Source organism: Tamandua tetradactyla, chromosome 9 (assembly GCF_023851605.1).
Source record: "Tamandua tetradactyla isolate mTamTet1 chromosome 9, mTamTet1.pri, whole genome shotgun sequence".
Lineage (NCBI taxonomy): Eukaryota > Metazoa > Chordata > Mammalia > Pilosa > Myrmecophagidae > Tamandua > Tamandua tetradactyla.
The window spans coordinates 9,147,417-9,159,778 of NC_135335.1; the positions used below are offsets into that span (position 1 = coordinate 9,147,417).

Here is a 12,362-nt window from a genome sequence, read left to right on the forward strand (position 1 = left end):
CTATCAGTTAAGATAGGGACAAAGGGACTCAAAGAAGACCCAACACACCACGATGCCACTAGGGAGACCCATCAGCCTGCCCCAGGCATATTCTCCATCATGACAAGACTCTCTGCCACCCCCTTCATCCCCTCCGGCCACAAGGAAATGGGAACAGGGCCCCCTCTACATAGATACCACAATAAATTCCAGGTGGCTTATGTGTTTAAATGTGAAAAACGAAACCATACAAGTGCTACAAGAAAATACAGATTAATATTCATATAATTATGGGGGGGGGCAGATCTAAGCATAACATCAAGTGCAGAAGCCATAAAGCAGGATAAATTAATCTTGGAAAAAAACTGCAACTTTTGTACATCTAGAACACAAATTGATGAGATTAAAAGACAACCAACAAACTGGGGAAAACATTTGCACCATATATAAAAAAAAGGATTACTAGCCTTAATATGTAAATAGCTTTTACAAAGCAATCAATAGAAAAGTGAACATGTAGGAAATGGAAGGTCACAAAGAGAAAAAAATGCATTTGGCCATTGGACACATGGGAGAGCTGTCCCATTCACTAGCACTCAAAGCAAAGCTCACATCTACAGGTAAAATACCCTGGATCCATCAAAAGACCAGAGGTTTTTAACATGGCAATACCCATTCTGAGGATAAGGGGAAATAGCCCAGCAATTTAGCAATATGAACCTAACATCTTAAGAAATTTGACAGTTACTTCACTTCTAGAAATGTATTTATGTATCCCAAAGAGATCATAATGGATGTGATAACAGTTGAGTTACAAGGAAGAGCATTATTTGTTGAGATAAACAAAAACAAAACACTGGCAAATAACATGCAATTCACTTAAAGAGAATGTTTGACACAGGCGAACAGTAGAGCATTATGTCACCACTGAAAATGATGCTATATGATTACAGGAAAAGATGCTAAGTATGCATTGTCAAGAGAAAAGAGTTGCAACACAGAATTTACAATACAATCCCATTTTGTATAAAAATGCATATATCCTATGTATAAGGCAAAAGAACTCCAGAAGAAAATATGCCAATAATAATCATCATTTGGTTACTGAGGATTTTTTTTCATTTTGCTTATTTGTAAATTTTACAATGAACCCATTTTACACAAGAGAACTCAACTAAGAGTTATTTAAAAGAAAAGAGAGGATGGAGAGGAAGAGAAGGGGAAACAGAGCTGAGGGGGCTGGGGGTGAAGTCTGGCCCAGCCGGGAGGGTGCCCCTGGGTCTAAGTGACTGCATCCTAATCTGGGGCTGAAGGTGGTGGAGGGGGCGCCTCACCCAGAGGAGGATCAAGGACACGCACCCTCACGAATTTCTAAATTTTGCTACTTTCCCTTACCATTATTGACTACAGCATATCCTTGGTGTTAAACAGGCAAATTTAAAAACCACAAATACCTGTGGCCCTACTGGCATTTCTTCATTTTGCAATTCACCAGCACAACTCTAATGAGCAGTGCTCTCTGAGCTGAGGGACCAACACTTCCTGCAGACTTAAGTGCACACAGAGAAGACAGACCCTGCTTCAACGCTCTTGTCAATTTAACAAAAAAAAAAAAAAAAAAAGGACAGCCCTTGGGGTGTGAGGAGCAGGAGGTGGCACTGCTGCAGTTCGGTCTCTAACCTGGCCACACGGAAGTCTCAATCTGTATTTGCCCTCACACTCTTTTCCTCGTAAAATGAACTTCCAAATTCAACTTTTCCCATACTAATACCGCCTTTATTTTATGTTGCAAAAGAATGCATTTTCGACCTAACTGCCATAACACCACTCACTCACTGAACCGCCCCTGGGAATTCAGGGGAAAGGCTGAATTTCAGATTCATGCAGAGGATGAAAACTGGTTGGCAGCAATCACACCGGAGTTGTCATTGATATCCGTGACCCATCCCGCCTGACCCAAGGTAGCCAAGGGTGAGGAGCCGTAAGGCACCTGTTCTGAGTCCAACCACCCACCTGGCCGAGGCTTTGCATTGGGGTGGGAGGCAAGGGGGGTGGTGAGCTCAATCTTGGCCTCCCTTCTGCCAACTCCTGTTAACAAGGCCCTTTCCATAACCACTTCCAAAGCCAAACAATATTCCTTGTGGAGAGAACTTGCTTTCAGCAGTACCACAGCTTCTGGGTTGAGGTTGGGGAAACAGGACTATTCACACACATGCACTTACAGCAGGTCTTCTCAAGGTCAGAAGCAAATGTTTTGTTATCACAATCCATAGAAAACAAAAGGAGGCCTTCTGAGTTCGAAAAAGAGGGCAAGGGAGGTGGAGGGGTACTGGGGACAGAAGCAAAAAAGGGAGCCTACATTGTTTCGCAGGGGATTGAGGAATGGTGAGCAGGGAAAGGATCTTTGAACCTGCGTATGTCCCAGCACAGCACACAGCGGTGTCAGGCTTGGCGGCACCACCAGCCTTCTCCTCTGGCCAGCACTTATCTCATTTCTCAGTAGCATGTGGCAGTGCCAACACTGGGGCGCACCAAGGCACAACTAGGCCAGCAAGCAAGGCAGGAACAGCAGCCAGGACCAAGCTGTTCTCTTGGGAGAATTCCTTCTGCCTTACACCCCCTGGTTTGGTTACAGCCCGCCCCTCCCCTTCCAGCACTTAGCTCCCTTTTGCAAGAAAACACCCTTATTCAGCACAAGCTTCTCTGCACCCTTCTTGGCACAGAAGCTGGCAGCTGTTTCAATTCTGACCCAAAGTTTGCCTCCCGTGAGACCAAACCCTCAAGTCCCAAGGAGTAAAACACAACATGGGAACAAGGAAATAGCTCGCCGCACGAAATGCTGCTGCCACTTTCCCACCCAGGACACAGAAACAATTTACAAAGCCATGGTGTGTGCTCTGCATTCCAATGCTTCTCTTCACTGTTCCATGTAGCTTTTGCCTGTTTAGATTAGTACAGTACTTACTCAAGGAAGCCCAGCACTCCCTCTTACCAAAATTAAGCCAAACATTTTAATATCATTAGATTATGTATTTAGACCCCAAACCCAAATACACTCTCCCATCCTAAAGAGTGCAAGTATGGGGGGAAATAAAACACATGTTCAGTCTGTTCCTATTTAGGCCATTTCCCTAAGGAAACTGAAACTGAAGTAGGTCCCATTTTTAGTACCATTCAGAAATTTTCACCAGGTAAAGCTTCAGAATATTCAGGTCACAGAAACCCCCCTACCTTGAAACTTTCTCTGGCTGGGCATTCAGCACCACAGTAGGTACAACTGTTATCAACTCCCAACAGAGAGCAGACACCACCCCACCCGCCCCCCCACCTGGCAGCCATCCACACCAGGATATACCAGTTCTGTTTGCTGTTTGTTGCCACACTCTACCAATGGTCTGAATTACAGAAGTGAATCTAGGTCTAACTCTAAGATATGAAGCCATATCCAGCTTCTTCATCATGAAGGTAACTTGATTTACAGAAGATAAAGGTCGAGAAATGTAACATAGCAATACAACGATTCTAATAGGCTCAGAATTAAACCTTTATTTATGCTGTAAAGGGGAAAAAAGTGAGATTAGTACTCCATGTACATGATGCAACAAAACCAGTTCTTACAAAACAAAGTAACATACAAGAACTTTTAACCACCCTGTACAGTTTCACAACAGCTTACCCAAAACACATTTCCCCACACAGGCGTGACTAAGACTCTTCTCAACTCCAATGACGCAAATTATATCATTGCCAAGTCATCAGCTTAAGAATTATGCCAAAATAGTTTCAGACATTAAAAACCACAGAAACCCAGAAGACAGAAAAATCCCAAGGGCAAAAAGTATTGTGGATTTTAGGGTTTTTTTCCAAATAAAAAAAATTTAAGGGAAAAGTAGACAATCAAAAGCCACTGGTGTTACTTTTTATCAATCCCAAACATGCAGCTCCAAGACATTGTCCCAAGAAGGGACTTTCAAATCTTTCTCAGAATTTTTACAAACAGATCACATCTAAGAAAGCTTCCCCTCCTCCTTTTTCTTATCGCCGCCCCCCTACAGTGGTCTTGTCTGAGTTTCCCCTGTATTTAAAGGCAATTTCAAAAGCAGAAAAAACGTTTTTCAAACTACAGATACAATGGATTTTCACTCCAACCTTATCAGGGGTATATGGTTTCTGTTTGCTACTAAATACTACAGGTTCTTTACAAAGACTATGGTTTTCAAAAGATAATAGTAAGCAAAATTTTGCTGTTATTACTACTGATCCACAAAGAAAAAAAGGTATTATCAGAAGGCACAACTTATACAAAATTCCCTTAGAAATCACTGCATTTCTCTTCGTTCAGAATTTTCAATCATAAAACATCTGTGACAAAAACACAAGTTATAAATCCCAAAATTTACATGTAATCTTATTTTAGATATACAACAAAATGCTTTAACAGCCCACAATTTGGGCGTCGGCATTCTAAGAGGTACTGCTTCCTAGTATCACGGCTTCAGGTAAACCACTTAAGAAACTTACACAGCAGGGAAGAATCTTAATTTCCTGCCATTTTAGGTTTCTGACCCCATCTTTCCAGAGTGACTAATATTCAGGTTTTCAGTTACACCTTTTCGGAGTCTTCCCATTTGCAGCAAAGCAAAACAATTTTGCTTTTTGTTTTTAACTGCCTCTTAGCAAAGTTATAAGCACTTTAGAAACTAGTTTCCAAGCAACTTGTTGCTTACAAAGCAACAATTTTACGAGTATTAATTTACCAGAATTAACTAGTATTTTCAATGCCCACAAGCTGTACTGAATCTCCCGAGCTGTGTCTACTAATTTTTTTTCTCCAGACAATTTCCTTCAACCCACATTCTCTACCACCCCCAAACTTTGCATTATAAACTTAACTCAACCTCTCCCCTTTTCCGCCCCCAACCCCCTCCATACCATACCAAGCTGAGCCCTGCCCTCCTCACAACCCCCACCTCTGGGCTCTCACATCTGAATGCCAAGAGTACTTTGAAATCTAACGAAGTAAAATTCAAGCTTAAAATACAGAAAGCAAGATGAATCACAGATTACTGCCCACCCACCATTCCCTTCCGCTGATAACCTGCAGTGCTGGGCCAAAGGCCCCAACTAGACCTGCCCTAATACACAGAATGTGGGCACAACCAATTTGTACCCTCAAGCTTTGAGCACAATGCAATGACCCCCTTAATTTACCAATCTGTCTCAACTAACTGGTCCCTCTGCTTAACCATTAAGAACTTGAACAGCTTTCCCCAAAGCACAGGTTAAATCATCACAAAAATTCCTTGGACCAATGCACAGGCACGTAGGCAGGCAGGAAGGCAGCAGGTGAGTCACTGGGGTTCCATCTACAATGCATCATGCGTTGTGGCATCAACGTTACAATGTCCTACAGCTTTGAATCTTCTTGAACCTTTGTAGCACAGAACAACTAAGTATATGAAGGATGGCTCAATTTAGAAGCAGCGGCATCTGACAACCTCCACCCCCCAGAAAAGAAGGGGTGCCTGCTGACATTGATCCAGGGGTGCCTGGAGGTTGGTCCCCGGGTGAGACATTAAATGCAAACCAACACATCTGCTGAAGGTCGGGGGGGCAAGATGCATCTGCTCTGGATTCTTTTAACAGATTGCCCTTCATAGCTCATCTGAAATTCTTAAATGGCAGCCTCCCGAATACAGGGCTTCCTGAGCCAGGCCTGGAAACACGACACTGGAGAGCTTCCTTCTCCTAAGTTCTGGAAATGGGATCTGCAGGCATCAATTTAGGCGGGCTCTCTCTCCTTCAGGGTCTCCCCTCCTGCTCTGCCAGGACTCAGTAGATACTGGCCAGGGGGGCTCCATTTCTCCTGCTGCCATCTGATCGTCACGGCGGACGCTACAGCAACAAACCATGGTCCATGAGGCATTTTCATAATTTTCATAGCTCTCAGGCCTACCATGGCCACCTTCAATCCCAACCCTCTCCACAGGCAAGCCACATGGGCCTGGAGGGAGGGCCCCCACCCCAGCCCACCCAGAGCCGGGATACCTTTCCTCTTCCATCATTACCAGCACTTCTGATTCCACAAGGGGCTGCAGCTACTTCCCCCGGGCTTACCGGATGACCAGAGGCAAGTTTTTAAAAGAATGGATACCCTCAAGAGAGTTAAAGGGAAGAGGAAGGGCAGGGTGAGCTCACAGAAGAGGACAGCTTCAAACCTAGAGGAAAAAGTCCAAAGGAGAGCACTGCCACCTGGAAAATAAAGCTTCAGTCAATTTTGTCCACACATGCGCACACACCCTGCCTCAGCAGTCCCCGGCTGACCCACGCCTTAAGCGCCATGCCAGTCACCACGGAGGGTGGCACCTCACCTCCTGGATCGCTTTCCACCACCCCTCACCTCCGACCAGGGGCCTCACCTCGCACTCAGACCTAGGTGCCACCGTTCTGTAACCGGAGGCCTATGCAACGTTACATACCACCCTGGGCCAGTGCTGTCGGCCCGCAAGGCTAAGTGCGGTTTCCACCAAGACCAGGCCTCATCCCCACGCGGGGTCAGAACCCCCAGTCTGGAAAGAAAAGGGGCCGCTGGTATCGACCAATTCCAGGACTACCTCCCTGCAGCCCCGCGCCCCACTGCCTGCCTTCCCGCTCCTCTCCAGGGCAGCAACTGCCCAGTTCTACTTGTCCCTTTCCCCTTCATGGGGTGGGGACCCCATGGACCTCCTCCACCTGTCGCTCTGCCTTCCTTCTAGCACTCCAAGCCGGGAACCCCAGGGCCCTCCCAGAGGTCAGGAGCGCCCTCTCCAGTGGCCGGCAGTGCCAGCCTGGCCTGGAGCCCTGTTGTCCTCTCCCCAGGTCCAGTCCCCTCTCCAACCTTCCTTCTCCTTGCATCCCCCAAGCCTCCCCTAACTCTGCTCTCTCCCCCATCGTCAGCTAAGGCCCTCAACTGGCCACTTCCTCCCCACCACTAGACCCAGCGCGGCCCTCCCTGGCGCTAACTCCTGCTGGCCCAGGGCACAACTTTTGCTTTTATAGCCCTGGGCCGCGTCACCCGGGGCATTGCTCCACAGGATGATTCCTCCACAGCCAGAAGAAAAAAAAGTTCCTTACTCCACCCCCACCCACACCCTGACCCCACCCCTGGCAAGGGAGACGACCCGGGGGGGTGGGGGTCCACGGCGACCACCCGTTCAGGTCCCCAAAATTCTCTCCTCTTCCCCTTAGCAGTGTCTCCTGGGATCGAAGACAAATCTCAAGGTCACCTTGGGGGAGGGTGGGGCGCGTTCCAACTGGTGACGGTGGTGATGGCGGCGGGGAGGGTAAGACTGCTCCGTGACAGAGGGGGGTAGTGGGGGAGGCAAGCTGGAGGCCGCGCTCCTGAGGGGGCGAAGGGAGCTGCCGGGTCGCCTCGGGTCACCGCGCCCCACAGGAGCCCGAAAGAAGGGCCGGCGGAGGTCTGGAAAATTCCAGGCGGCAGCGGCGGAGGGATCTCTGCAGAGGGCGCATCACTCCCGGAGGCGGCGGGCGGTGGGGGGGGGGGCGCGGCGCGTGATCGTCGGGCGTCGGCTCGGCCTCGTGAGCGGCCGGTGACGTCAGCGCCAGGGCGCGCGGGGGCGGGGTGGCGCCTGCCGGGCGGGGGAGCCGCGGCGCGCGGCCGGGTCGGGAGTGGGAGTGGGAGTGGGGGTGGGGCGAGGGGTGGAATCCGCGAGGGTCCCGCGCGACCGCACCCACGCAGCCCCTCCAGCGTCGCGCGCCCCCTTGTGCCCTCCGTTTCTCCCATTAAGAAGCCCTGCTGTGATTGTTAAAAAAAAAATCTTTTTAAAAACTATTGGGAGCAAATTGGTGAAACCATTGAACGCCCTGGAGCTGCGTGGTGGCTTCAGGGGCGTTGTCTTGGTTTTGTTATTCTCTGTTACTAGGAGCCTGGAGATTTGAAGTGTCTCATTAGGAAAAAATACCCCTCCTGGGAGATACATGATGAAATGGGTTTATGATGTATTAAGGCGGGGTGGGGGGGTAATTGCAAAATAACTTAAACCAAGGTTATGTCCACAAAACTGTAACTGCGTGGCAACGAGACCGAGAGGCAAGCCTCAGCGGTCACAGCCATCAGTTCTGGTTTTTAGATTTTTTAATCCATTCTAGTTTGGCGTGAGGAGGAGAAAAGGTGACTTTAAAAAAACAACTGCGTTCGTGGAGAGCAGTGTCAGCCGTGGGGTGGAACCCACGGGGCGTTTTAATGGCTTCTGGGGGTGCTTCCCACTGCTTTGCCCCAACCTGGATCTTCCAAAAGCAGAGGCAAACTCGAAACACTCTTGTCCCAGTCACCAGGATCGGGCGGGGCTGCAGCACTTGGTGGAAAACTGGGGATTTTGAAAATCCAAGGGGCCATCTCCCCTACCAGAAGCCCATAGGGGCTGTGACATGGCCTGAGTAAGCAGACTTGGCTAAACTCCCTGCCAGGAAGTTTCCTTCCCAGGGTAACCACCTACACTCAAAACAAAAACACGCGAAGACAACAGGCTCCCCTGACAACTGGGAGGATGCAAGTGAAGCTATTTTTCCTCTGCCCCCATAAATTGGCATCTGCAGGCGGGGCCTGCCCAGCTGCTGCGCCCCACCCTGTGGTTCTCGGAAAGCTGATGACTCCTTCTCATCTGACCCTGGGCAGGCCAGGCTGAGCAGGCAGCAAGCCCAGGCTTGTTTGGGTTGGGGTTGGGGGTGGGGGCTGCTTAGCCCATTTTTCCTGCCAGGGAGAGTCCAGTGGCTCACCCGTACTCCAGGCGTCCAGCCGTGGCCAAGTTTTCCAGGGGAGTGTTGGGGTGGGGAAAGAACCCCGAAAGAACAGTGTGGAAACAAGAAAATGGGCTGGCAGAAAGTTCTAGAAAGCTGGGAGGGGTGTTGCGTCCAGGCAGTGGAGTCAGCTCTCCACCCCCACCCTTTTTTTAAGCATTGGCATCTGATAGGTGAGCACTCAGGACCTCACCCCTGCTTCCTGGGCGCACCTCTTGCTTTTGTGTAAAAATCTCCTTCATTCCCATACATCATTCCCTAGTTCCCCAAACATACCGTCTTACATGTTGTTTTTCAGAAATAAGCGGCATTAGCCACATGCAAAGCACAGGGCCCTTCTTTGTGACCCTGTGTCTGCAGTTGCCCCTGCCCCCTGACTTTTCAAGGGCGAAACTGCTGTTTCACAGGGTCCTTGTTTAGAACCTCTGTTGGCCTCTGCTAGTTTCCCTCCAGAAAGGAGAGGAGAGGAGGTGAGTGTAGAAAACCACACAGAAGCACCTTTGTCCTGCCTTAGGGGGCACAGGCCCCTGCTCACCAATGTTGTGCTAAAAATACTTCCCCCCCTGGCGGGGTGGGGGGGTGGGGGGGGTGGGGGGGTGAGGAGGGCAGGATTGCCCATGTGTCAGCAGATTTCTCTGGATCAAAACAAGCTGTTCCAGAAAACAGCCGATAAAAGAAGCCTTGGATCCCTGGGTGGGGCTGCGTCGTGAGGGGCCCCACCCTGCCCGGCTGGTGACTGTGGCCTGCTCCTTTCTGGGCAGCCAGAGTAGGGGCTGGAGGGGAAGGGAGGACAGGAAGGGGCCCACATCCGATTCTAGGGTCAGAGCCAAGTCTCAAAAACCCTTTCTCACGGAACAGCCAGACAACATATCTTCACTGCTTCCTGCCTGCCGGTCTCTGAAGCCAGCTCAGCTCTGTTGGTTACACACACACACACACACACACACACACACACACACACACACACACACACACACACACACACGCGCCCCCCCCCCACACACACACACCCCTTACAGGTTCAGTTCCAGAGCTGTGGTCTCCAGGGGCACCTTGAGCTCCCCACTCACAGCTCTTTCCTCGGAGCCCGCCAGCCCTCTGCTTGGTCACTGTGCATGGGCCGCCCCCCCACCTCCGTGCAACAAGAGTCCCCTGCACCCCTGCCCCAGCCAGCCCTGAAGGTGGGCTCCAGGCTGACCTGCCTCCACGCCTTGATGGGACACTGGGCAAGTCCTTAACCTCTCCCAGCCCCACTCTCCTCCTTCCTGAAGCCCCAAATGCTTCCTGGTTCTGGGGCGAGCTGCTCTGCCTGGCTGCCTGGCCGCAGCCGCCCTTGCACGCTTCTCCCTCCGCCCTGGGCCCTGGCCCAAGGGTCACCTTCTCCCTGGGGCCCCCCTCGCGGGGGTGGAGGGGGGGACAAGACAGAGGATGTATTGGCCCCTGGGGAGCTCGGGTTATGGGGAAGGGGGAGGTAAACCCCCCACTTCCCTGCCTTTATGTATGTGAGTGTTTGTGTTGTCTGCCTCCCCCACTGGAATATTTTTTTTTAACTATTTTTATTGTAATAATATATATACCAAGTAAAATTTTCCATTTGAACCACTTTCAAATGTGCCAGTTCCGCAGTAGTAATTGCTTAACCCCCCCCTCTTCCCCGGAACCCGAGCTCCCCAGGGGCTGACATGTCCTCTGTCTTGTCCCCCCCTCCATCCCCTGTGCACGTGGCTGACACCGGTAAATGTGTGGTGACTAAATGGTTTGTTTTGTAAAGGTCACTGAGAAGGCGAGGCTCTGGGTAAATGTTTGCGAGCTGACTGCAGGTGGGGAGGGGCCAGTGGCAGTCCCCCCACCCCCTGCAGGAGGACAGCCCGGATCTGCCAGCCGGAGCCCTGGGCACCCAGGTCAGGAGACGGGAAGAAAGGGTGGGGCTAGGGGGCTGCTCCCTGGGTAATGGGACCCAGTGGTTTCCACAGCTTCACCTTCTCGATGAAGCGCTTGGGGTTGCGGCAGAGGGAACCAGGAAAGGTGAAATGTTCACAGAAGACATTCCAGCAAGAGGGCTTCAGAAACTGGAGAGACCCCAGACCAAGTGACAAACCCTTCCTCCCCCACCCCAGCTGTAAAAAAAGCAAAGAAGTAGAGGGACCGGCCTGTTTGTCTTTTTGGTCCAAGTAGGCCAAAAAGCAGGAAGGTGCCCGAGGGAGGAGGGGTTGGGGGTTCTAAGATGGGAGAGGGTCCCTCACATTTGACCCTTATCTCCCCTGGGTGTGTCAAGGGCCGGTGGGGGTCTCAGACCCTGATGCCCTTCCCTACCTGCTCCCAGGGGCAGATGCAGCTGGGGCCACCCTGCTTCTAGGGCCAACAGGTCTGCCCATGCCTCTGGCCTAAGGCCATGTCTCCCAAAAACAACTTTGCAGGAGTCCCCTGTGCTCAGATCTCAGGGCTCCTTGTCACCTTCACCCCCTGCTCTGGAGTATCTGGCCCCTGCCCCTTATCCACTCCCTGGCCCCTCTCTCTCCCCAGCCTCACCCAAGCTGCCCTTCTGCCAATTCCTCCATTGGCTCATGGTCACCTCCCTGGCTCTTGATGGCCTCTGCTCGGGTCACAGCGCTCACCAGCTCTTTGTGTCCCCTCCCCCCTCGCACCCTGCTGAGGGGCTGGACCCTCTCTCCCCAGCCCCTCAGCCGACTGAGTGAGTCTCAGCTTTTGTAGAGCTCACACTGTGGCCTGAGTCCCCCTTTCCAGCCCCGCCCCCAAGCACTTTCCCCACAAGGAATGTTGGCACCAGCTCTTCTGGGCAGGGAGTCTGGCAGGGAGCTCACATCCAGCCCCTAGTTTACACAAGCCCCCCAAGAAACCCTCTCCAGGGCCTGCCAGCGCCCCCCCTCCAAAGGAGGCACCCACTTCCACGCAGGTCCTTGCTGATGGAAATGGCCTCAGCCTGGGTGGGGCTTGCCTTGTCTCACTCTGACCCTTCGGAGCACTAGGGCTGTAAATGCTTGTTGTTCTGTCTTGGGGGGGGGGGGGGGCGGTGGCAAGACAGCCTGTCTTTGAAAAGCCCCTTTTCTGCTCCCCACCCCGAGGGCACCGGAGAGCGAGGCTGTACGTGGTGCCAGGCCTCGGGGGCAGAGCGTGTTCCCCCACCCCCAGTGGATTTATGGGCTCCCGGAGATGTTGACCTTGACGCTGCATGGGGAGTCTGTGCTTTCAGTGGGCCCAGGCTGTCCACGACCTCAGTCATCCCCATCACCAAATGCCAAGGTTAGACGGGCAGAAAGCACAGAAATCCTCATGAAGAGCTGGGACCATGGGTAACTCTCCCTGTTGCAAACTGTACTCATGTCGAATAGTTTAAAAATAACTGGAGGGCTCAGTGCGCGTGAGCAGGGAGGGTGGGCGCAGGGAGGGGGCGGGGACAGCCGGGAAAGGGGAGGGGCCGTTTGGGCAGGGGCCGGGGTCGGTCAGTAAGGGTGGGCTTGGGTGGGGCCGGAGGGCGGGAGCTGCGGCAACCCCACCTCCTGGGTTATTCCAAATGGCCCTAGCTCAGGACATTTGACTCCGCCATCATTATTTGTAAAAATAAATAT

The 12,362-nt window shown here is 51.6% G+C and overlaps 1 long non-coding RNA gene across 1 annotated transcript; it reads right to left on the minus strand.

The window, feature by feature from the left end:
• Positions 1–3,505: 3,505 nt before the first annotated feature.
• LOC143646617 (uncharacterized) lies at positions 3,506–7,514 on the minus strand. The gene is made up of 2 exons (XR_013157554.1): positions 6,948–7,514; positions 3,506–6,548 (listed from the first exon to the last, which is right to left on the minus strand). It is a non-coding gene; the product is annotated as an uncharacterized LOC143646617 (long non-coding RNA).
• Positions 7,515–12,362: the final 4,848 nt, after the last annotated feature.